The 27,136-nt window shown below is 39.2% G+C and overlaps 1 protein-coding gene and 1 pseudogene across 3 annotated transcripts in view; both read right to left on the bottom strand.

Moving 5' to 3' along the window:
* Window positions 1-27,136, bottom strand: part of PRIM2 (DNA primase subunit 2) — a 341,343-nt gene that overhangs the window by 249,563 nt on the left and 64,644 nt on the right. The gene's annotated exons all lie outside the window — the stretch shown is intronic.
* LOC113261326 (eukaryotic translation initiation factor 4B-like) lies at window positions 20,343-21,629 on the bottom strand (annotated as a pseudogene).

Raw genomic sequence — 27,136 nt, 5'->3', positions numbered from 1 at the left:
AGCATCCTATCACTGACTTTGGCTTAGGTCATATCTCAGGGTCCTGAGACTAAGCCCCATGCCAGGTTCTGCACTGAGCATGGAGCCTGCTTAAGATTCTCTCTCTCTCTCTCCTCCCCCCCATGCTCCTCCCCCCCTGGAAAGCATGCACTCTCTTTTAAAAAGGGGGCGGTGAAGAATGGGGAGGGGAGTAAATTAAAATAATGCAGTAGTTTATACCTATTAAAATGGAAAAAATTTCAAAGATTTAGAAAACACAGTGTCAGAACAATCTGTGTGTAGGGCACTTTGACAATACATATCAGAAAGCCTTAAAACAAGCAGATCCTAACAATTTCACTTCCAGAATTAGTCTGAAGTAAATAACAGGAGATACACATATAGAAACAATTTCTTTTCCTCACAATGTTATTTACAATAAGAAAAAAAAAAAAAACTCAATGTCCAACAACAGGTATTTGAGTTAATAAATTTCAGTAGAACTTGATGTTTCAGTAAAGCAAGCTATATTATTCAGATCAATCTCTCACAAAAATCAAAGAAAGAACAATGAGAAAATTTTTAAATGCATCTTCTTTAGGGGAACGTGGGTGGCTCAGTTGGTTAAGCATCTGCCTTCGGCTCAGGTCATGATCCCAGGGTCCTGGGATCTAGCTCTCCAAGAAGCTCCGTACTCAGCAAAGAGCCTGCTTCTCCCTCTCCCTCTGCCCCTCCCCCCGCTCATCTCGCTCTCAATCTCTCTCTCTCTCAAATAAATAAATAATAAAAGCATCTTCTTTAAAGCACAGATTAATATATATATAAACTCAGGCTCAAATGAAAGTGGAGTATCTAACAAGAATCCTTCTGCTCAAATGCCATCAGTGAAATCCCAAGCCCTGAACTTGTTTCAAGGTGGTCCCCGAGCCAAATATCCCAGACACCTGGCAGAAGCAAACTCAAATCCTCTATGTAGGAAAGCACATTCCAGCATGCCTCAAAGGATTCCTGCAAACTCGTCTTCAAATACAATGTCAAGCATACTGTATTTTATAACAAGGCTCACAATAAAACATCACTTCGTGAGTAATAAGAGAGTAAGACTCAAAGTATACAGATAATAACTATATTAATATGTGTAAAGAAATAAAAGACAAATGTGATGATAGCTGCATGAATGGGAAACTATAAAAAGTGATTTGTGAAAGAGATTCATTCCAGAAACAGACAAAAAATTCAAGAACAGAAATTAAAAACTCAGTGGAATCATCAAAAAATGCCTTCAGTTGCAGTAATTGTGGACTAGGTGATTTAGACCAATTCATCTGCATCAAAGTTCTCATAGGTTACTTAGGAACTGCCAGACTTACAGATAAGCCCTGTCACTGAAAGCCTACTTTTATACTTGCTAATCCTGGGAAAGTAAATTCATGGAAACCCTGCCAAAAGTGGAAACTATGCCCTACTCTCTAGGACACTTAAGGACTTAGGTGGGTGTGAACCAGAAGTTTATCAGTCTTCATATGGATCTGCAGCCCAGTATCTAATTATCTAATGGGCCAGGGACCTCAGATTTTGGATTTAAATTAAAATTATCCTGAACTAGCACTTCCTACAGGCCCATGAAAGAAACAAATGAAAACCCTTTGGGAAAAAGATGTAATCCTCCTACATTTCAATACAGTACTCCAAATAACTGCCCAAATACCATCTCCAGCACACAAAAATAACAAAGCACACATGGAAATAAGACCCCATGAATGAGAACCAGATAGGTAAGACCAAAAAAAAAAAAAAAAAAAAAGGGTAAAAACTGGAAAATAAAATTGTCATTATTCACAGATTTATATGATTAGTATCCTTAGAAACTCCAGAAAAATCCACAAATAATTAGATTTACTGACCTAATTAAATATGATTTCTGGACACAAGTCAAATACAAAAAAACCATTTTGTATTTCTATATGTCAGCAGCCAAGTTCAATAATGGAATTTTTTTAAAGCTCCCATTCACAACAAGATTAAAACTATCAAGTACCTAAGAATAAATCTAACAAAAGATGTTCAAGGCCTTCACAAAGAAACTATAAAACCTTACTGAGGGAAACTGGAGAAAACGAAAATAACAAACATGTGCCAGAAGACCAAATATTGCAAATGTACCAATTCTCCTCAAATTGACCTATAGATTCAATACACTCGCAAACAAAATCAGAATAGCTTCTGCATCTCTGTGTGTGCAGACACTTACAAGTTGATTTAAAAATGTATATGGAGGGCGCCTGGGTGGCTCAGTTGGTTAAATGACTGCCTCCTGCTCAGGTCATGACCCTGGAGACCCGGATGGAGTCTGCTTCTCCCTCTGACCCTCCCCCCCCATGCTCCCTCTCTCCCATTCTCTCTCTCAAATAAGTAAAATCTTTAAAAAAAAATGTATATGGACATGCAAAGGACCAAGAATAGCCAAGACAGAAGAAAAAATTTTAGAGGAGCGCCTGGGTGGCTCAGTCGGTTAAGTCTCCGACTCTTGATCTCAGCTCAGGTCTTGATCTCAGGATCATGAGTTCAAAACCCCATGCTGAGCTCCATGCGGGGTGTGGAACTTACTTAAAAAAATATGGGGCGCCTGGGTGGCACAGCGGTTAAAGCGTCTGCCTTCGGCTCAGGGCGTGATCCTGGAGTTCCGGGATCGAGCCCCACATCAGGCTCCTCTGCTATGAGCCTGCTTCTTCCTCTCCCACTCCCCCTGCTTGTGTTCCCTCTCTCACTGGCTGTCTCTATCTCTGTCAAATAAATAAATAAATAAATAAAAATAATAATAATAGTAAATTAGGAAAACGATAATCAATCCAATAGAAAAATGAGCAAAAAACATGAACATGCACTTTACAAATGAGAAAATTTAAAGGGTGAATAAATATATGAAAAGACGCTCAACCTCCTTAGCCATCAGGTAAGTGGAACTTAAAATTATAGTGGAAAAACTCCATGACATAACACTACACAACCATTAGAATGCTAACATGTAAAAAATGGGGGGAAAAATGTTGGTTAAGGTGTGGAGGAATTGGAACTCTCATATATTGTTGGTAGAAAATAGATGATCCAGCCACTATGGGAAAAGTTCCAGCACTTTCTTATCAAACTAAGGATATCTGCCCCTATAATTCAAAAATCCACTCCTAGGTAGTTACCCAAGAAAAATGAAAATACATGACCACAAAAAAGACTTATTTGGTCCCATTTATATAAAGTTCCAGAAGAGGCAAAATTTCATGTGGTAGAAAAAGATTTGAATAGTGATTGCCTTCTGGAGAGCAGGAACAGGGATTTTTCTGGAGCACGAGGAAACTCTCAGAGTTGATAGTAACATTCTGCATCTTGGTAAGTCTCAGTTGTACACATTTATGCATTTGTCAGAACTCACGAATGGTACATTTAAGAGTTGTGCATTTCATTGTACGTAAGCTTTACCCTAAATAGAGAACTGTTACCGAACACTGAACTCAAGCTTTCTTTCTTTCTGTACACATTTATGCATTTGTCAGAACTCACGAATGGTACATTTAAGAGTTGTGCATTTCATTGTACGTAAGCTTTACCCTAAATAGAGAGAGAACTGTTACCGAACACTGAACTCTAGCTTTCTTTCTGTCAACAGCACTCTTGCAAACATGGTGAACATTCCTAAAACCAGCTGGACCTTCTGCAAGAAGTGTGGTAAGCACCAACCCCACAAAGTGACATAGTACAAGAAAGGCAAAGATTCTTTTTATGCCAGGGAAAGCAGCATTATGACAGGAAGCAGGGTGGCTAGAGTGGCAGACTAAGCCGATTTTCTGGGAAAAGGCTAAAACTACAAAGATTGTGCTGAGGCTTGACTGTGTTGAGCCCAACTGCAAATCTATGAGAATGCCATTGGGAGATGCAAGCACTCTGAACTGGGAGGAGATAAGAAGAGAAAGGGCCAAGTAATCCAGTTTTAAGCTTCATTCTTTGTTATATTATGAAGACAGTAAAAGCTTGAGGTTATATTCAAACAAACAAGCACTGAACTCTAATTAAGGACATGCAAGTATTTGGTGGGAACTGTACCTTTTTCTGTAACTTACTCTGAAAGAGACTTACTCTGAAATGGATCGATACAGGAATAGAAAGCAAATGATAAAACAAGCAAAAAAATGTAAATTGTAGAACCTAGATAGTGCATACATACAGATACTCACTGCAAGCTTCTTCCAACTTTTCTACATGCTTGAAATTTTTCACATTACAATTTTGGAGGCCAAATAACACAATGAAGATACTATTATACACTCGCCAGAACTAAAATTAAGTTGGACAACACCGATCAGAGTGTAGAGCAATGGGACTCTCATAACCTACTGACAGGAGAAGAAATTTGTATAAATAGTTTAGAAAATCTGGCATTACCTCACTAATCGAAGGTAAACATATCTCATAACCTGGCAATTTTTCTCCTTAAGTATATACACTACAGCAGAAATAAACAAACTTTTTCGGGAAAAGACCCAACAGTTAAAATTTTAGGCTTTGCAAGCCACAAGGTCTCTTTCACAAGTACACAGTTTGTCATTATGGCAAGAAACAAATGGATATAGCTGTGTTAAAATAACACTATACTTATGGACTCTGACGCTTACTTTTTTTTTTTTTTTTAAGATTTTATTTATTTGACAGAGACAGACATAGCAAGAGAGGGAACACAATCAGGGGGAATGGGAGAGGGAGAAGCAGGCTTCCCGCTGAGCAGGGAGCCCGATGCGGGGCTCGATCCCAGGACCCTGGGATCATGACCTGAGCTGAAGGCAGACGCTTAATAACTGAGCCACCCAGGCGCCCCATGAAGCTTACATTTCTTATAAGAATTTTCCTTTGATAAGAAATGTTATTCTTAATTTTTTTCAACTGCTTAAAAATGTAAAAATCAATCTTCACTCACAGGTTATGCAAAAACAGACAGCGGAGAGAATCTGGCCCATGGGCCATATTTTGCTGAGCCCTCTCCTAGAGCAATGGATTTCAAGAGATACTATTATAATCACCTAGAATTTGTTAAATTACAAATGGCTGCACCCCACTCCTAGAGCTTCTGATTCATTATCTCTGGGGCAGGTCCCAAAAATTATATCTCTAACAAGAAATTCCCCAGTGATGGGAATATTCCCATTCTCAGATCAATGGGAATATTCCAGTTCTCAGATCACTGCCCAGTATACATCAAAGACACATATAATCATGAAGCAACATTATTCATAATAGCCAAAACTAAAAACCCAAAAACACATTAAAAGCAGAATAAAAGTTGTATATCTGCAGTATAGACTATGGCATAGCAACAAAAATAAACAACTTCATATAATACGCGTAAGTCTTAAAAACATATTAAGCAAAATAATACAGGTACAAAATAAAACATACGTCTTTGTTCCATTTATATAAATGTTCCATTTATATACCCATTTATATAAAAAAAATACCTCATTGTTCCATTTATATAAAGTTTTGTCTTAATAAGGAAAATTACAGTTTAGGAATGAATACTCAGGTGGTCAACGCAAAGGAAAAAAGGTAAGGAAGTGATTAACATAAAGTCAGACTTCAGGGGTTTCCTCTAGGAGAGAGAAGACAATTGGTTGAGAAAGCACAAGGAAGTCTGAAGAGTAATAGCAATGCCTAATTCTCAGATGACAGACTTAATAATAATCCACTAAACCATATGTTTTTGTTGCACATATTTTCTGGATATGTGTTATACTTCTTACTTTTTAAAAAAGTGAAACAAAAGTGAACTGTGTTGTAATGAAATATAATACAGTCAGTAAAATTCTTCTTAAAATTATGAATATTTATGATTACTGTTATAGAAAGATAGCCATGAAATAATGTTAGGTAAAAGTACATTAATACAGTTAGGTGAGAACAAATTAAACCTTTAAGAGCTTACATGTCTGTGTCTGTACATAAGTTTATGTGTGGGGGAAAGTTCAGACCAAAGTACAACTGTGTAACTCTGGATAAAGGGACTACAGATCATTTTTATTTTCTTCCTTACACTTGCACATATTTTATTAAATTTATTCCTTACAGATCTCCCGAATGTTATTGTAATGGTGTTTTTTTATTCCAATTTCCAATTGTTCACTGCTTCCTTGCATATCCTTTTTACTTTGTTCTTTTACTTCAAATTTAAGAAACTATTGTCTAGCTTAGGTAGTAAAGTGACACTATAGAATCACCACTTTAGGCATGCCTAATGATGTCCATATTTCCCCAAATCTGCTGAGTCTAAGACTAATGCTGCTTAACTACTAATAATACTTAAGCTTTTCTTTCTCTTTATTTCCCTGAAAGGTAAAAATCCAGCATATTTTGAAAACTTCCTTCAAAGGAAATCTTACCTAGATGAATATTATGCTGCAGAAATTGGGGGGGGGGGGGGGGACACACTCTGGTTGAACTGAGGCTGGGCCCAAAGCATACCCATCCAACCCACCATGACTCCATCCCTGCCCTTCTGTGGCCTATTTCTAAAGAACACAGGCAGAAAAAGCCTACAAAATAAGTAATTGCACAAACCGTACTAGGAGAAGAATGATGGCACTACTACTGAAACAGAATCACTGGCTGGTAGACAGCTATCTCACCACCGTATAATGGCTTAAAATGTTTGCTCATCAGCTGTTATATGAAAGTCGAAATACAGCAGAGAGAAAGGCAGTCTAGGTGTGTCCACCAGATTATTAAAAAGCCCACAGAGGTTGAGACCCATGCATACGCATGTGCTAGTTACACTAGTTGATACTACTGCATTTAATCATACCAACAACCCTACAAGCTAGATATTATCTTCATTTTACAGCCAATTAATAGAAATAGAAATGAAATTTCCAACTAAAAATTGACACTAAAGTTCACAAGGCATGCAGTCTCCAATAAACAAAATACTACTCTGCAAGAGAGTTCGACAAATATGTAACATCAAGAGAAAGTCATCAATTAAAATTTTCACTGCAATTCTTTTTTGGTAATGAACAAGATAAAAATACGTAAACTAAAAATGTAATACAACTAGATGTCATGATAAGTCTTACAGGTAACAATTTTAAAGGGTGTCACAGCACAAATTATATAGTCAACACTCATTCTACAGTGTTTTAAGTTGAAGCTTAGCCATAGCAAATATTTTCCTAAGAGCTACCACCAGATTATTCTGCCTCAGCATTTGTTTTGTTCATATATGTCTCTATTTAACTGACTATCTACCCTTTCCTTTGCACTCCATAAGGGAAATCCTTCGAAATGCTTCTCCTAATACTCTTTTGGGTTCTAACTAAACAAATCCCACAGCAATACATAATAACAACACTTCTCCAGGGTAATACAGTATCTCCCCTTTCCCTAAACTCAGCTCAAATATTTGTATTAACAATACACAGGTGTTTATAAGCAATTAACTGCTTACCTAGTAAATATCAGGGAAGCAGTGGAAGCACACATCACCTTAATGGTCATATAACATAATCAGTTATAAGACTTTACTTGTTCAAATAGTCTTTTGCCTTAGAAACAGGGTCAAGACTAAACTCTCTTTATTCAAAAGTTTTTGGATAAAAGCTAGAGTATTAAAGAATGTAATAAAGGGGCACCTGGCTGGCTCAGTCAGTAGAGCATGCTACTCTTGATCTCAGGGTCATGAGTTCAAGCCCCATACTGGGTGTAGAGCTTACTCAAAAAAAAGAATGTCATTAGATTTTCTCTCATTGAAATATACACTCCCAAGGGCTCCTAGGTGGCACAGTCGGTTAAGCGTCTGACTCTTGGTTTCAGCTCAGGTCATGACCTCGCTCGGGGTCATGAGACTGAGACCCACACTGGGACCTGCACTCAACACAGAGTCCACTTATGATTCTTTCCCCTTTCTCTCCCTCCCCCTCTGCTCCCCCCCATGCTCACGCTCACACACGCTCTCTCTAAAATAAAATCTTTAAAAAAATGTTTAATTAAAGAAAAAAAGAAACGTACTGTCCCCAAAAAATAGAAAAAAATTGCCTACTCTTGCTTAGGTTAGAAATAATGAATAAAATTCTAAGGAATTCAATGTGTTTCTAAATCATTCACCTAAAGTAACCAGGTGCATTCCAAATCACACAGCATTCTATCTAAAATTCATGTCATTGCTTGTGTTATAGCCTTTCAGTAAATACTGTTTTTCCTTGGTGAATTAAAAAGTTCATCCATTTGTCACACACATTCTGTATCTTCATTTATCAATTTAGTTATAACCAAAATTTAAAAGGCCAAAGTAAGAAAATTCTCGCTGAAAAATATAGGATGATTTTACAAAACTTTATTAATTAGTATAAACTGCTACTGACTTGATTATTTCAGTATCTAAAATAGGGGCGCAGTCGGTTAACGTCTGCCCAGAGACCTGGGATCGAGTCCCACATCGTGCTCTCTGCTCAGCCTGCCTCTCCCTCTCCCTCTGCCTGCAGCTCTGCCTACTTATTCTCTCCGTCAAAAAATAAATAAAATCTTAAAAAAAAAAAACAAAAAACCCAAATATCTGAAATAACCTCGAGTATTCTCTTCTGCTTTTGGTCTAAAAACTACTGGGAAAATATGAGCACATTTCATTTCCTCAGACTCCCTTAATGAAGTTACCTACTGCATGCCTAGAAAACACCCACCCCCTAAAAGAGCAAGACAGGATTAAATGGTTTCCTGCTTCTACTAACAAAGAATCCTCATGTAAGAGAGTAAAAACAGACATAGTGGAACAATTATAAAAGCAGAGCAACAGAGTGGAAAATATATAATCTTTAAATGCAGAAACCTGAGTTCAAATCTTATGTTAATTAACCTCTTTGCACCTCAGTTTCTTCACCAGTAAAATTAAGAAAATAATATCTATTTCATGTAGCTTTAAACAGAGTATGAAAAGAGCCTAGAATAGGCATAGCAAACAGCATGCCCTTAATACATGGTCAATATTTATTATTAGTATCACTAATGTTTACAGATTACATTTTGATTAGTTTCTGTTTTCCAGGCATAAATTGAAATGTTTCCTGCAACTAAACTGGTTTCTATAAACATGTCATTTTATTAAACAAACATAGGACTGGTCTTTAGTGGGTATTCAAAATAACTAAAAAAGATCACTGCAACATCTTACAAGCCAGGTATATCATGCTTCACAAAATAAACATCTTCCTGAAAAGAGGTGTATAAGCAAACTGTTCTAAACGGAATCACATTTCCTGAGTAACTTACATTACCATTCCAGAGATGCTCAGCCCTCACTCTGATTTTCAATTAGCAAAGACCCTGAACATCTGAGCTTTGAAGCTCTTCTCTTTCCACTACTACTCACAATTCCCCACAGTTCAATCCCTATTATCCATTCCCAGTCACCAAACAGTACTCTATGTTTCAAATGGCATATGGTATAATGGTATGTATCTTTTTATCATGCAAAAATTTCCGGGCTTTAACAGTTTGTGTAAAGCTTTATTTCTATATTTTATAATTATACTGTTATAATTATACTGTTTTACATGCTGCCTTACTAACAGAATTAAGGATTTGGGCTTTGTGTATCTTTTTCTTTTCAATATTCTCCATCAAACCAGGAACTGAGAGACCAGTTTCGCTCTGCCAGCACGCCTAAGAGGAGATTAAGACAGAGCTCTGGTGAGGCCAACGCTCCACAGAGTAAACAAGTAAGAGGCTGCCTGCGTAGACTGCACTATTCACCCTGTGCAGAGTCCCTCACTGAGAGAGGGCTGTACATCCCCTACCGACTGGACTCGTGCATTGCCATGTGACTTTGGCCAGTGAAGTGACATGTGTCACACCAAGCAAAAACTTTATAAGCATATGGTTTACCCAATTCTCTCCTCCCTCTGCCACAGCAACTGGTGAAATTTCAGATAAAGCCTACTCAATCAATCTGAGTCACAGTGTCAACATGACACGGAGCAGGGCCGAAGACGGAACACAAGAAACACAGAGCATGAACAAGAAACAAACCTTTTTAATAGTCACTGAGATTTAGGGATCATTTGTTAACCACTGCATAACCTATCCTGACTGGCAGAGTGACCTCCATGCTCTTTGGATCCCACATTTTTATCAAGATATTGTGAGCACATACTTCTACTACATGTATTTTTCTAAATTACATACATTACTGTACATTATGTACTCATAACATGCCTTACCCCCCACTCCAAAATGTAAAAGGAATGAGATTAAAACTGTATAAGTTGAATTATTTATTTCCTTCCCACACTCCCAAATGATCATCTTAAGCACACCACTTTAGAATCACCAGTCTATTACAATGGCCTCTAAAGATTTAAATAAGGCTTCCGAGCAATTTCATCTATAAACTTCACATCAACAATATTCAATCATGTTTATAAATATTTGGCCAGAAGTGTTCTACTTGCATCCAAACAGCTTTCTCTCCCTCAGACCCTGGTCCTTAAACAAAGATGTACATCAGATTTGCAGTGGAGCTTTTCAAAATTAGAGATTCCTGGTGCCTTCTAGACCTCCAGAATGAAGCCCAGGTGTATATTTTTGTTAAAGTTCCACTGGTGATTTGATGCATCTCACCAGTCTAAAGAGTAAGTCCCAGGGAAAGAATCCTCTTCTTTTTTTTAAGATTTTATTTTCTTTTTAAAGATTTTATTTATTTATTTGACAAAGAGAGAGAGAGAGGGAACACAGCAAGGGGAGTGTGAGAAAGGGAAGCAGGCTCCCCGCCGAGCAGGGAGCCCAATGCGGAGCTCGATCCCAGGACTCTGGGATCATGACCTGAGCCAAAGGCAGACGCTTACCGGCTAAGTCACCTAGGCACCCCCAAGATTTTATTTTTAAGTAATCTCTACAGTCAACATGGGACTCAAACTCCCAGAGCTGCGATCAAGAGTCAGTCACACGCTCTACCAGTCGACTGAGCCAGCCAGGCACCCCAAGAATCCTCTTTTCTAAAATAAATCTATCACATCCTGGAAATAGCACTATCAATTCTAACATTTGTTTTTTTAATGTGGAATTCTTTCTAAAAACTCTGAGAACTAACTATGTACCAAGCACCATTTCCAGAAGATGGGACCCAGCCATAAACAAGCAAAACAAAACAAAAGTGCTCTCATGAAGCTTACATTTTAATGAGACAGACCATACACAATAAGCAAATAATTATCAGGCAGCCATCTACGATGAAAGTAAAACAAAAAGACGCACTATGGATGGATGGATTTATACTTTCAGATGCATGGTCAATTCGTCTCTCTGAAGAAATGACATTTAAATGGAAACATGAATGAAAACAAGTCAACCATGTAAAACCTGTGGCAAGAGCATCTCAACCAGAGGAAAGAGCCAGTGCAAAGATCCTCACAGGTCTTTTTTCCAGGGAGCAAAACGGCTGGCAGGTTGCAGCAACAGAAAGAAGGCCAATGGAGCGCAGCGATTGGCAGGGTGGTGTGAAAGGTGCTGAGAGGCAGAGAGGGCCCTCAGGCCAGGGTGAGACAGCTTTTATGCTAAGAACGGTGCATTAAACAGACGTGTTAAGCACAGGAAAGTCAAGAGCTGATTTACACTGTGATTTTTTTAAGACCATGCTTATGCTGAACAGAGAAGGAACAGTAAGAGGGATCAGAGTGGAAGAAAGGGAACTACTTAGGGGAAAGATGATGGTGGCCTAAACCAGAGAAGCACTGGTAGAAAAAACAAGTGGACGGATTTGGAATATATTTTGGAGTAGCACAGATGGACGGATTGTAAATAAAGAGGATGAAGAAAAAGACAAGAGTTTTAGCCACTGGGCAGATGGTGATACCATTTACTGACTGTTTTTCTTGATCCTCATTATCCACTGTTATTTATACTTTACTTCAATACAGATTTGTCCTATGTGTCTTCCTGCAAGTCACCTCAAATCCTTTGTGGAAAAGGGCATGACATTAATACATGTAAATAAATGATTTAAAGAATTAGTTTTCTTAGAATGAAATATGCCTGTACTAGCAGGTAAAAAGACATGTTAACAATTCCAACGATATTAATACAATTAAATTATTAATAGGAAGACTGTTTAAAATATCCAGGGTACAATGAAACAATTTGGAATCATTTCTTTTACAATGAAATAAAAAATTTGTGGATAACACAAGCAGTGAAGGCAAACATCCTGGTTTTTAATATTGTTATCACTAGTTTTTTTTTTGTTTTTTTTTTAATTTGAGAAAGCGAGAGAGCACTAGCTGGGGGGAGGAGCAGACTCCCCACTGAGCAGGGAGCCTGATGCAGGGCTTGATCCTAGAACCCTGAGATCATGACCCAAGCCAAAGGCAGACGCTTAACTGACTGAGCCACCCAGGTGCCCCAGTATTGCTATCACCATTTCTAATAAATACTGTTCTATACTGGTAGTAAGTATTGTGATCGATAAAGGCCACTTTGTTTCTCAAATGCACTGTGACCTATTATTAAACTTACCGTGGGGTTTAAAATTCTTTGACATTCCCATTAAGCTCTACCTTAAGACTTGAGATCTGTCCTCCCTTTGATCTGGGCTGGCCTATGACTGCTTTGACTAACAATATGGCACAAGTGATGCCACTTCAGTCCCATGCCTGATCTTTGAAAGGACTGACAGCTTCTGCCTTGTTCTCTTAAAGTCCTGGGTCACCTAAGAAGTCTAACCTCCTTGCTTTCAGGATCACATGGAGAGGATCCCAGCAAGAGTCCAGCCTTCTAGAAGTCCTTAACTCAGTACTGAGCATGTGAGTAAAGCTGCCTTGGACATCCCTATACCAGACTAGCTGCCAACCAAATAACCCCAAATGACATCAGGTGGAGCAGAAAAATTGCCCTGTATAAATCCCTACTCCTCAAAACTGTGAAATATTATAAACTGGTTATTGTTTTAGATTTAGATTTGGCTTTGGTTATAAGTTTTGATATTAGGTTTTAGAATTGTTGTTTTAGATTTGGGGGTAATTGTTACATAGTAATAAATAACCAGAACACTTATCAACCTAAAATAAAAATTAGTTTAAAACATGTTTTCTAGGTATGTCTGGGTGACTCAGTCAGTTATGCTGCTGCCTTCAGCTCAGGTCATGATCTCAGGGTCCTGGGATCAAATCCCGCATCGGGTCCTTGCTCAGCAGGGAGCCTGCTTCTCCCTGCTTGTGCACGCGCGCTCTCTCTCTCTCTGATAAATAAAATCTTTTAAAAAATGTTTTCTATTTACAATCCAATTCTTTTTTTTTATATACTTTATTATGTTTTAGCAACCTCTACACCCAATGTGAGGCTCAAACTCACAACCCTGAGATCAAGAGTCGTATGCTCTTTCAACTGGCCCAACCAGGCACCCCTACAATGCAAGTCTTAAAACATACTTTCTGCATTTAAATGTACAAAAGTGAACCATATAATAGGAAAAAATGAAAAATAAATTGTTAATAATTAGTAAATTTTTAGGAAACAGAGAAAACAAGAAATAAAAAAAGGAAATAATTATCACTGTGTTGCTGTGTTAATTAACCAAAATTGATAGCACGGTATGTTATGTCACTTACAAATTCTTTGTCATTTATAATCATTTGAAACATTCAGTTGGAAAGCAAACAATAATTTAATACCCTGAGATTCTAATTAGTATGTTGATATCTCAGTAACTCTGCCAAGCTGATCAATGCAAAAATCAATCATCTGGTTACTTTATTACTGTTTTTTTTTAATAGCAGAGGCACATTTTAATATATTAAAATTTATACTAGAGAGAAAAGATTAATTCCTTATACTTATGCTCATCTCTTCTCTTCTACAATGAAACCTTTCTCCTCCCCGCCCCCCAAAACTGGGTGATTTATACAAGAATTCTTCAAAGTCTCCTAAATAAATCAAAACTGCAGTGATTCCTGAGCTGGACATGACAGAACCTGAAAGTTATAATCTGCCAGGATACATTCCACCCCATCCCACCCCATCCCACAAATATTTCTTCAGCATCTTCTATGAGCCAGGTACAGTGCCAAGAGATAACAGAAACAAAAGCAAGATGCTACCTTATAAATTAACTGTATTATTTAACCATAGCAAAACCTTATAAAAGAAGAGAAGCTGACTCTACTAACAAATCTGAAAGAAGCGGCCACTCACAAGAGGGAAGAGCCTGGTTTCTGGCATGCAATGGAAGAGTAAAAGGCCTGTAAGGGCCTGAATGTCCACCAAGCCTGATGCTCAGCCTTGCCTACTTGAGTTAGAGATGGGCAGGATGAAAGGAAGCACGCTCATTAAAGTGGAAGAGAGCTGACAAGGTGATCCATCCCAGGAACCAAATTTCAGAACCCACGTCAGAACTGCTCAAACAACTGTAGATAAACGGAGTTCACCAATAGTACCACCAAGGCATTGGCTTTAGCTGAAGCTTACAGAACAGCACTATAAAGCGTAGCCAGGCAGCATTTTTTTTTTTTTTAGATTTATTTATTTATTTATTTATTTGAGAGAGAGAAGACAGAGAGCACAGACGCCCACAGTGGTAAGGGCAGAAGGAGAGGAAGAGAGAATCCAAGCAGACTCCACACTAAGTGCAGAACCTGATACAGGGCTTGATCTCACGACCCTGAGATCATGACCTGAGCCAAAACAAAGAGTTGGACGCTTAACCAACCGCACCACCCAGGCGCCCCAGCCAGGCAGCATTTATAGCATTAAGATTTATTGAGAATAGCTCGGTGCCCCTAAAAGGAAGGAAACCTAGGAAGCCACATAAAGGCACAGAAGATGGAAGTGAGTCACTACCAATTAACCAGTCTCAATCTCTCTCTCTCTCTCTCTCTCTCTCTCTCTCTCGGACTCACACACACACATATCCCAGTGCTGAACTGGGAAGCAGGACTCAGTGGTCAATTTATAGGCTGACTCACTTCCAGGCTGATGTGGCCTAGAAAAATGGCAGTAATATAGCAAAATACAAAATAACAATGAACAAACAAAATACTGTATAATCACTGATACTGAACATCAAAACAGCAACATTAAGAAATTTTAATTTATTTAAAAACTTAGGTCTATTGCTGAGACCTAATATAAAAACACACTACAAAAGACAATGAGTTAAGTATAAAAATACGGAACCTTAGAGAAATAACGCACAGTGAAAAAGTCAACGAGAAAATACTATATGCATTATTCCAGTCCAAGCAGGAGGCTAAAAGCCTGGTAAGACACCTGGAGTCAGAACTTAAACAACTTTATACCAAAACTATCGATGAATTTCTTGTTTATTTTCATTTATGTCTCTCATCCTTACTCTCAGTGCGTATGTAAAAAATAGACCCCTGTGGAGACCTACCAGTGATCCTACAGTCATTCTCATTGGATTAAGCTCTGACCCCCATCTAGCCACCTCATTCATTTGTATATTCCCTCTGTTGAGCACGTTCTAAAGTATTTTCTACGTTGTCCTATAGGAACCAACCCCCACATGCTCAACCTCTTTGTGAATGCTCTCCTACCTCTGCTGCCTCCTGAGAACAGAGCTTTATCGTAAATGGACATAAACTCATTCCCCTCTTTTCCCCCCACTGTGGCCAGTACATCCCCCCTACAGATGACTGCTCTTCACCATGAACTGCCTCAAATTCATCTAGCCCTTCTGGCACCTCAATATAGTGACCAACCATCCCAGTTTTCCCAGGACTTAGGGGTTTCTCAAGACACAGGGCTTTCAGTGCTAAACCTGGGACAGACACTATCCAAATCCAAAATCTGTCAACACTGTAACATCTACCTCCTTGCCACTGCCCTGACAGATATACCCATATGGATGATCCCCTCAACACTAGTCTCTCAGTCCTTGGCACACTCTGCCCACTCACATTCTACCTCGGCAGTTAAGGCCCAAGGTCAAAGCCCGGTTCTCAACTACCCCTCCACCCCTCAACACACATACTCCCCCCAACCATATCTCTCATCCTCCCTGCTCACCTACTCCACATCCCCACTACACAGGCTCCTTGGATCCATCAAAGTCTCTCCCCTGCCAGGCCTTTAACTTTTCCTGGTTTTAATTTTCATCCCCCAAAATATTTCATCCTCCAATTCTAACAATCTATGTGCACTCTCTATAGTACACCATGACTTTTATCTCTGTGTCTTTACACTTATTTCCCATATCTGAAATGCCCTTCCATACCCTCTGTTACTACTGGAAAATGTCTATATAGCTAACACATTATCTCTACAAAGTCTCCCCAGATTTTCTCAGTAACAACTACTTCCTCTTCTGTGTTTGAACATGTCGTATTATAGTACTTATGTACTATACTATAAGCATTTATATGTATCTCCTTTGCAATATGAACCTAAGCTCAAAGAAATTTGTTATACTTATTATATTCCCAGTTCTCATCACAATACCTGGTGAAATGTTTACAAACTGGAATATATAAACTATGGAGGGTGACAATATTCAAACTGAAAAAATAAAGAAAAAAGAAGAAAAAGTACTCTGAAAAATATAATGAAACTCCAGAAGACCAAAAATTTATAATCAGAGCATACAAGAACTCATCAAATAAATGACAATAGTTAATGAAGCAATTTTCCCCTTAAAAAAATTAGAACCCGTCCTCCAAGTCAGTATTCTGTCTAGACAGAGGCTGCAAAGAATACACTGGGGGGTAGGGGGGCAAAGTCGGCTTCATCTCCAGTAGCACAGCAGTAGATGCAGGCTCTTGGGTTCCAGACCTAGTCATTAGGCAGTTTCTAATTAAGTTATCCAGATCTACTTTCCAGTGAAAATAATGAAAAATGGTGGATAAACCATTTTTTAAAAATTAGTTTACAAGGGGCACCTAGGTGGTTCAGTCAGTTAAGTATCTGACTCTTGATTTCAGCTCAGGTCATGATCTCGAGATGGTGAGATCAAGCCCCGAGCTGGGCTCCGTGCTCAGTGCACAGTCTGCTGAAGATTCTCTCTTTTCCTCTGTCCCTTACCCCACGTGCGCACAGGCGAGGTCTCTCGCAAATAAATAAAACTAAATAATAAAATTAAAAAATTAGTTTGCGAGAATTTAAAAACTGACAAAACAAGAGGAACTGCCTTTTTTGAGGAAAATCTAAGCCCAAGAGAACCAAAGCCACTTTTGCCCTGAAGGCATCAGCCAATGGCATCCACTTGAACTTCAGAGCCTCAGCCACAAGGGGCAAAGTGACAAAAGATAAGGATCAGAGCCTGCCAAACATGGGATCTTAAAGGAGACCTTCCCTACATTAAATTGAGACCCCAAAGGATGACATCTTCAAGCAACCAATGAACTAGAATTGACTTTCCATCTCTCCCCAGCCACAGGAGAATGAAAAGCAGGCAATTCTGGCACTGGACAAGTCAGGAAACGAAAAAAGTAGGAAAAACAAAGTCTTTCAGAAGCTTAGCCACTCCAGGCACACATCCACAGTTTTGATGAGCCAAGGAGCCACATCCTAAATACAGTTTAAAAACAGTGTTTGACAGGTAATACCCCCAGAAGCCTGGCAGAAGCCAATAGAGTACCTCTCAGAAGAGAGCACACTCATCCTGGGAACCTCCTGAAAAAACTGTATGAGACCAATAATCAGTTCAAGATAACCAGGCACACAAGGAAACAAACAGCAGGAGTGAAAAACAAGCACAAACAACAGCAAGAACAGACCAAGTAAATTTTAAATCTTAGAATTATCAGACACAGATTAAAAAGCAATCTACATTTATAGACAACAACGGGTTTTAAACTGCAAAAAACAAATATCCATTTAACAGATCTTTTTTTTTTTTTTTAAGATTTATTTATTTATTTGAGAGAGAGAAAGAGAGAGCAAGGGCACAGGGAGTGGGGGAGGAGGAGAGGAAGAAAAAAATCTCAAGCAGACACCCCGCGGAGTGGGAAGCCCAATGTGGGGCTCAATCTCATGACCCTGAGATCATGACCTGAGCCGAAACCAAGAACTGGACACTTAACCAACTGTATCACCCAGGCGCCCCTAACAGAGCAGATCTTTAAAGGAACCAAAGAGAACTTCTAGAAATTACAATAGCCAAAATTTAAAACATAATGGCAACAAAACTGACAAAACAGAATAGAAAAATAAAATGGGAAATGGTTCAAGAGAAATTATCTATAATTTGACAAAGAATAAAAAAGAAAATGCAGATATTAGAATGAGATGTGAAGGACTAAGAAGATCTAAAATACATTTGACTGGAACCCCAGGCAGAGAAGAATTAGGACAAGAGCACTAATCAACAGATTCTAACTCAAGAAGATAAAAAAAATCCCACTGCTCAACAAATAGCACATTTAAATCAAGCAGAAGTGAATCACAGTATCTTAAAAGGAGACAACGAGCAAGGTGGCTACCTCTTTTGTTGGTTTTTTGTTTAACTTAAAAGATCAGATTTTTTGTAGAAAGCAAAAAAACAAAAACAAAACAAAAAACCCCCACAACTCAAAGGATGGGATTTTACATCTCAAGACAACTCCCAGGTAATAAGTCTACAGTTTATAAATAATTTTCACAGAAGATATTCTGTACAAAATTTACATGTATTAAGGAGCAGGACATAATCCCCATTTCTGTTTTAACAGGGTGGGCAGGAAAGGGGAGTGGAAAAAACAGTTTTGGACACAACTACTTGGAAGGAGTAGACCTGAGCAAGGCAAACCCTACCTTTTCATTCTCTACAGCAAATAGTTTAAAAAAAAAAACAAAACCTTTCAGTTTTGGTTATCTCTCTCTGAAAGCCACTTCCTGGCTACTGGCCAATCCAAGTCAATTATTTAAAGTTACTTCATGTGGTCCTGTATGTCCACTGGGTAAATGATTCATTATGCCCACTGCTACAGCACTCATAAACCAACATGTCTGCAGGGCCGGACAGGGTCTAACCTAGGACTGATGGGACAAGGGCTTGTAAACAAGAGACTACGGTGTCATTTCTCTGCAGGTACCAATTACACCCATAAGGATACCGTCTACTAGGCTGACAGTACAAAAGGGCACATAAAAGCACGCAAGTTCAGCTAATGTGCTGCAAGAGAAACAAGGACCTTGTTAAACAGTTCTCTGCATTATCATTTGTTCTCTCTCAAGGGAAGTCAAAACAAACAAACAAACCCACACGTTGGTTGAGGCCACATTATAAATCCAAACACTGGTATGGGGTTTCTGTGGAGAGAAGGCAGCATGTAAAAACAAAAACAAAAGCCCTAAACATGGTTGTAAGAACGGCTCACAATTTACCTGTCCTTATTTATCTATCCTCACTCACCACCTAAGACCACTAATTCCAGAGTTTTCAGACACATAAAAGGGGTCAAAGAAGTAGAATAGGAATGGAGGGAAGGAGTGATAGTCAAAAGACATGAAAAAGCCAAGATCTGCTGGAGAACAGCAGTGATTCCTCATTTGCTTCTGCTCCCTGGGGCTGATACAGAATGCCTAGATCAGGTATGTGATTTAAATAGAAACTGCTTTTTTGGGAGGTAACAGCAAAGAGTAGCATGAGGAACAAAAGACCAGGACAAGAGTCTAAATTTTTAAAGCTTCAAGATCTCAACAGTTCAAGATTTCAGAACCTTCAGAAGGGATACTGTTTCACAAAGGGCAAAACCCTTTCTTATAAAAGACTTGGGAATTCCCACAACCCCTAACTGCTTCCTGCTCCAGTGTTCACCATTGGTCACACCATTTCCCCCAACACTCGTGCAAAATAACTTGTCACCTCCCCACAGCCTCTTTTCAAACCACAATTCTCCCACTTATTTTGGTCACCAAGAAGTCCTATTCTTTAGTGGCCGATAGATCCACTCCCCACAACTCCCCTGAGGGGTAAAAATGAAGGAATTCCCCCAGGCTGGTCCCAGGAACTCAGAATTAAGAGGAGGGGCAGGCAGCCTCCTGAAGATGAAAACAACTTCAGAGACTAAACCTAACTTTCCAAGGATGGAAAATGTATTCAGATAATGTTTGAGAATTCATACACGCCACAATAGGATAATAAGAATTAAAAGGTAGAAATCTCACACTCTTCCTTAAGCCTGCCATACTGCCCAACCAGATTCCAGACACTGCATCGCTGTCACTGCCATTTAACCAAATGGAGGCACTAATCACACAGGCAACTGCCTATGTTGTAAAAATGCACAACTTTTCCATGAAAAGCTGTAGGTCTTTTTCTCTCCGGCTACACTAACAATACTCCAGTTAGTTCAAGATCTTAAAGGCTGCAGCAGCGTACAAAAGAATTTCATTTCAAGGGTTTTTTTTGTTTTTTTTTTTTTCAAAGAAAGGTCTCCAGGAGATGATTTTTTTGTCTTGTCTGGATAGGAGTTTGTTTTTTTTTTTCAAAGAAAGGTCTCCAGGAGATGAGTTTTATTGTCTTGTCTGGATAGGAGTTTGATCTGCTCTTGAATATTCCAAGGTGAAGAGACTTGGAGAAAGCACAGGATCCAGGGGTCTATTTGATATAATCTTCTCCCTCATTCTCATCTTCACCATCAACGGAGAGAGCAGCATACTTGCTTACAGAACCAAACTTGCAAAATGGATTTTCTTCAGGTTTCTTAGGTTCAGGTGCAGATTAGCAGTCTTGATCCTTTTTGCCATCTTTCCTATCTGACTCCTTCCAGTGGTCTTTTGTTCCCTCCATCTCCCGGACCTCAGCTGGAACTCCTACTCTGGCCCTTTGGGACACTCATCCCACCTACTTTATTTTCATCTTTCCTTGCTGTTCCTTCCTCAGATGGTTGAGCCAGAACTACTTTTCCCCCACCACTTGTGGGGATTACTGCTCTGTGTCTGAGCCTTGAGACAGAGCAGCAGAGTAAGGACCTCACATCACCCAAGCACTCTCCTTTGGTGGACGGGCTAGCATTACCTTTAGAGGCTATTATGGTTTGGGAGGCTTACAAATTGGAGGGACACTCTTCCTCCTTATTGTTTCATTTTCTAGAGACTTCTCCCTCTCTCTCTTTCTTGCATTTCTGCCAGCTGTGGCTGAGGTCCCAGTCTGAGACGGCTCACTTCCTGTCCAGGACCATTCTGTTCCTGAGCTTCTTCACTTCGCCAGCTTGGGTGTCTCCCCCAAGGCCATTGTTCCAATTGTGGCTCATCCAGTTGGCCCTTCAGTTTCTCCCACTCCTTCTGTAGTCACTCTTCTGTTTCTCAGTCTTTAGCAGCTGTGTCGACAGACTATCCCCCCTCAAAGGACAGAGTTTGCTCGGTGGACTGGGAGGTGCTGGCGGAGGAATTATCTTCCTTAGGAGTACTCCAAGGCTTTAGATTCAGTTTGGGGTTTTTTTGGAAGGGTCGGGGGGAGGAGGACCTCTATCATCACGCCTGTAATTATCCTGAGAGCAATCCTCTCTGGAGGTCCATGACCGATCACCTCATCTGTCATATCCATCTTCACAGCGGTCCCTGCCTCCTCTGTAGTCGTCATCCATACGGTACCCACTACCAAATGCTCTTCTGCTACTGCCTATCCTGGAATCACAGTCTCTGTCATAATCTCTGCTGCTTCAGTCCTCATAGCAATCCTGGCCCCCATATTAGATGCACGGCATCTCTGTGTGGGCTATCACCATAGAAGGCTCACTATCTTATCCTCAGAGGAGCTACAGCTAGACTATCGGCTGACTTCTCAATAGCAAAAAAGGAAGCCAGAAGACAGAAGAATTATATATATTAAATATGTTAAAAGAAAGTACCTACCTTAAAATCTTTGAATGAAAAAAGAAAAAGGCTGTCTGGCTAAGTCGGTAGAACATGCAACTCTTTATCTCAGAGCTGTAAACTGGAGCCCCACACTGGGTGTAGAGATTACTTAAGAATAAAATCTTTTTTTTTTTTTTTAAGAAAGAGAAGTTTGTTTTTTAAAGATTTTATTTATTTATTTGACAGAGAGAGACGCAGCAAGAGAAGGAACACAAGCAGGGGGAGTGGGAGAGGGAGAAGCAGGCCTCCCGCTGAGCAGGGAGTCCGACGTGGGCTCGATCCCAGGACCCTGGGATCACACCCTGAGCCGAAGGCAGACGCTTAACAACTGAGCCACCCAGGCGCCCCTTGAAAAAAAAAATCTTAAAAGAAAGAAAGAGAGAATCTGCCAACCTAAAATTCTACATTCAGCAAAAATATCTTTCAGTAAAGAATGCAATCTCCTTTCTTGCTTTTTGGTTTGTGTAACAATGCCTAAAAGGTAAAAGAAGTATAGTAATAAAAACCTTAAAGAACTATATTTCACCTCAAACTAATGCAACATAAGAACAGCTGGACATTTATGGAAAGATGAACATTTAATGTTCTCCTGAACATCTCCCTGATACACACGGATTTTTTTTATTATTAATCGGTTATTCATATAATTGTGTCAGGATTACTCAATAGATAAGAAGACCCAACGGTCAGGTACCATTTATATGTTTTGTTGGATATCCTTTCTACACATACTCATAATCACACTATGCCCAGTTTTGGAAATATTTACTGACTGCTGAGACAGTCAACAGTTCAAGACTGAACTCCTATGATCATAATTCATTCTACCCAAAAGTATTTGGACTTTTATTTCAATGGTTTAACATAAAATATCAGATTAACAAGTCTTCTGATTTTACATTATTAAACTTTATAAAAACTAAGTATTTTGGAGCAAAACCACAATGAATACTAAGTATGCTTCAAAACTACTGTAACCTGAAGTTTGCTCCCCACTCCCCAGTTTCCCTATGAACTAAGTTAATCAAGTCTTTGAAATTTGCAACTGTTTCTTTAATCCAAACTATTTATTTCAAGCACCCAGCTAATTGGCAGAATGCCTGTTTCTTCACACAGCTTTCTATTACTGAGCTTCAAATTTTCTTCTTTATGACATCTCCCTTATGGTATCTTCTGCAATAACCTTTTGGTGCACAATTAAAGGCCTCCCAAACTCAATCTCTGTTGAGGCTCCAACTGGCAAATGTCTTCCAAAAAAACAAAAGAAAGTAATTTTCCTTTCCCATTTTTACAATGTAGCCCAGTAGAAAATTGTTCAACTTTACTCGGTTCTAAGTTTTTAAACCACGTAGCACTTTGGACATTTTCAAGATGAATGGAGGAGAGGCAGCCAAACTGTGATTCATGAAAGATATGGTGACAACTGAAGCTTTCCAAGTTAAGCAGCTAACAGCAGATTACAAAAATACAGCTTCACTTAGCTGAGGAGGAAAGGCTGAAACTTGCTTAAGAGGCAATATGGACTCAGGGTGCCTGGCTGGCTCAGTCAGAAGAGCATTCAACTCTTGATCTTGGGGTTGTGAGTTCGAGCCATGTTGGGTGTAGAGATTACTTAAATAAACTTAAAAAAAAAATTTCAATATGGACCAATGGTGCAGCTATGTTTATCCAAGCAAATGGAGAATGAAACAAGAGCAGAGAAAAATAAGGTCAGAAAAAGAAATCAATTTGTTATAATTTTCTCTTATAGGCCATGGAAAAATCAAGTCTTATTATTAAATTTACATTTCCATCACATTATTTGAAATTCAAACAGTGAAAATACTAGCTATTGTTTGTGCCTGGGGTAAAGAGAAAGCAGGTATTTATTCCAAGAGATGTTTAAATACATAAGTTTGCAACTGAAAATATTAGAAAGCAGTTTTATGGATTTGACAAAGGTTTCCTATCTGTTGACCCAGCTCAACATTTTCAGTTCCTCAGAAAATTATTCAAACATTTGATGGTGTAGTTGGCACAATATCCCACCCACCGGAATAGCTCTGCTACTTCCCTTCTGCCGTATCTTTTAAGATTCAGTTCAAATACTGTCAGCTCGTTGATGCCTTCCTAGATTAATCTGGTCTGTAGCAATATCCTCTTTACTTTTTCATAACTCTTAGAGACTGTATGAAATATTCTGGCGTGTGATTATTTTGCCTTGTTCTCTGTTTCACGAAAACAATCTCTACTCTCTGAAACTAAAAATGTATTAATATAAAACCTCTATAATGCAGAACATAATACTGGATATACAGAAAACATTATCAAATATTAGGTATAAAGTACTGCGAAGGACAGCAGTAGCTCCAGACCTTCTCTGTTGTATATACTTGGGAGTAGCTCTGGTAGCTAGGGACTTGGCTTAAAGATACATCTGCACAGCAAGTACACTTTCTACAAACTGTGTTCATTTGGGTACCCTCCAAGCCACTTCCTGATGATGACAGGAATTTAGACAAGCGTTCCCCACCATCTTATACATTTACCCTCCATCAAGGAAGAAAGAGGCTACTCATCTGTCTTACTTCAAAGTCCATCAGGAGCTTCCTTCCCTTGGTTACACTATCTCAACTTACAGTTCTACCTCTAATTCCATTCCTAAAACAGTCAAGTGTTTCATCTGCACTTAAAATATGGATTCAAATACAGGAAGAAGCCATGATACCACCGGGAAGCGCTGGTGTTCTTCAGGGACATCAGTTACCAAGCACTGCCAACACCAGCTGTGAGGGGAAGCAGCACCACCTGCACCACCCAGAGGCCACTCCTCTGCACGTCCTCAAGTCACAGCCCTCCTTCTACTCCTCCACATCAGAAAGAGGAAAAAAAGAGCTCATTTCCACCTTGAAGAACAGATAATAATTGAACCTCCCTGTAACAGCCCTCATTCTTGTAATACTTTAAATATGCATTTTATCCACATTGTTGTATAACAGCTTCTCCTTCCAAAGCTAAACTCCTACCCCATCTAAGTGTGGCCATTTTCATTCTATGTGCTCAAAATTGCAAAAGGAGAAAACACTGAATTCATACATTCTAGAGCCATTATATTGTTCTCTGTAATGATCCTGACATTGATCTCTTAAAATACCAGTCACTTGGATCCTTATCTCTATTTTCCTTGCTACTATTAACTTTGAGTTACCAAAAAAGAAAAAAGGCAAAATTATTATTTCTGTTTTGTAGAAATAACAGCCTCGGGAAACGTATATGAGAATCATCTTGTTCACTTTGTTCCTTGCCTCCAGTAAGATCATTACAACCCAAAAGTGATACAGCTTAAGGAATCCAGAAAGCTAAGCAGCAAATTCAAACAGCTGTATATGTGCTACATTTATCTTCGATTCTCCTGTTCCTTGAGCGAAGGGTTATAATAGCAGTAATGTGTCTGCCAACACAAAAAGGTTTTATTAGGCCTCAGCTGTCCTGCTTCCCGGGACTTACAAAATAAGTTTTTTAATCCATTTTCAGTTTTTCAATAAGAGATCATTTCCACAAATTTTCCATATGAATTAAAATTTCTCCCTTAACGACCATAATCCAAACTCCACATACTGAGAACCAATACAAACCATTAAATGCTGAAAATCAGAAGAAAATAGAAATCTGCAACCATTTCAAAACAGCACACAAAAGGAGCCTGTGTGGTGTGGTGTCAATAGTAACTTATGACTGCTTTTACTCGCTTATTTATAACCCTTCCTATTTAAGAAAATGCTTTAGGGGCGCCTGGGTGGGTCAGTCGTTACGCGTCTGCCTTCAGCTCAGGGAGTGATCCCAGAGTCCTGGGATCGAGCCCCACATCAGGCTCCTCTGCTGGGAGCCTGCTTCTTCCTCTCCCACTCCCCCTGCCTGTGTTCCCTCTCTCGCTGGCTGTGTCTCTGTCAAATAAATAAATAAAATCTTTAAAAAATAAAAAAAATTTAAAAAAAAAAGAAAGTGCTTTAAATTCCCCATAGCACCTACAGAGGGCCCTAACCATCTCTCTTAGTTCACCATCTCTTGGCTGAACTGAATTTAGCAAGCAAAAAGGACTATCCACAATCCATGCTATGAAATGAAGTCATGAATTTTGACTACTCTAAATTTCGGCAAACTCGTGAGAGGATAAGAATACTGTTTAAAAACATCAACTACCTTATACCTTATTACCTCTCTTTCCCAGGTCCTGAAACATAAAAAGGTATCTCTGAAAATAAAGAAGACCTCAAAGGATTCTCAGACTCCTGGCAAGTCTCAGAAATGCAGCAAGCCTCTCCAAAATTAAAAAGCCATAAACTTCTCAGCTAACTGTCAAAGGAGCTGCACCAATCAAACTTCTGGAAAGTGGAAAGCATTTATCAAGAATGCTCCCATTTCAGGGGCGCCTGGGTGGCTCAGTCGTTAAGCGTCTGCCTTCGGCTCAGGGCGTGATCCTGGCATTCTGGGATCGAGCCCCACATCAGGCTCATCCGCTGGGAGCCTGCTTCTTCCTCTCCCACTCCCCCTGCTTGTGTTTCCCCTCTCGCTAGCTGTCTGTTAAATAAATAAATAAAATCTTTAAAAAAAAAAAAATGCTCCCATTTCTCTCCCTTCAGAGTAATCTGAGCTCCTGCAGAGACACCTTCTCTACTTATCTCATTATCAGAATTTCATTTTCCATACTATTAACCAGAGTTATGAGTTACATAATTTTCATTACATTTCAAAGTCTTTTCAAATCATGGTAGAGTTGTCTGAGAGTATTTAGGGTACACTGTTTTGGCTTCTGCTCAAATTTAAGAAGTCAGAAGCTCGAGCTTAGCTACCATTTCCAGTTACATATCACTGCATAATAAATTACCCCTGAAACTTAGCAGCTTAAAGCAACAACCATTCTATTTTCTCCGTTTTGTTGTTCAGAAATTCAGAAAGGATACAGCTGGCAATTCATCTGTTCCATGTGGCATCAAATGATGTCACTTGGGGTCTTAAGCTGATGAACAGACTGAAGAGTCCAAGATGGCTTCACTCACGTCTAGCACCTTGGTAGAGATGGCTAAACCACCGGGCTCCACTGGGAATGTCGAAGAGTGCTGAGACATGGCCTCTCCAGTATGGCAGCTGCTAGTGCCAAGCTTCAGAACAGACCTCTCCAGCAAGAAGATCTCAACAAGTCTAGTCAGACTTCTTACATGACATCTCAGGACTCCCAAAGAAAGTGTGTCAGACAGAGGAAGTGGAAGCTACCAGTTTCTTAAGGTCTGCACCCAGAAACAGGTACAGTGTCACTTCCATCAAATTCTATTGGTCTAAGTAGTTACAAAACCTGCCGCATTCT

This window comes from Ursus arctos, unplaced genomic scaffold (genome assembly GCF_023065955.2).
Source record: "Ursus arctos isolate Adak ecotype North America unplaced genomic scaffold, UrsArc2.0 scaffold_29, whole genome shotgun sequence".
NCBI lineage: Eukaryota > Metazoa > Chordata > Mammalia > Carnivora > Ursidae > Ursus > Ursus arctos.
The sequence above is the reverse complement of the archived record's forward strand: the minus strand, read 5'-3'. Positions and strand labels throughout refer to the sequence as shown.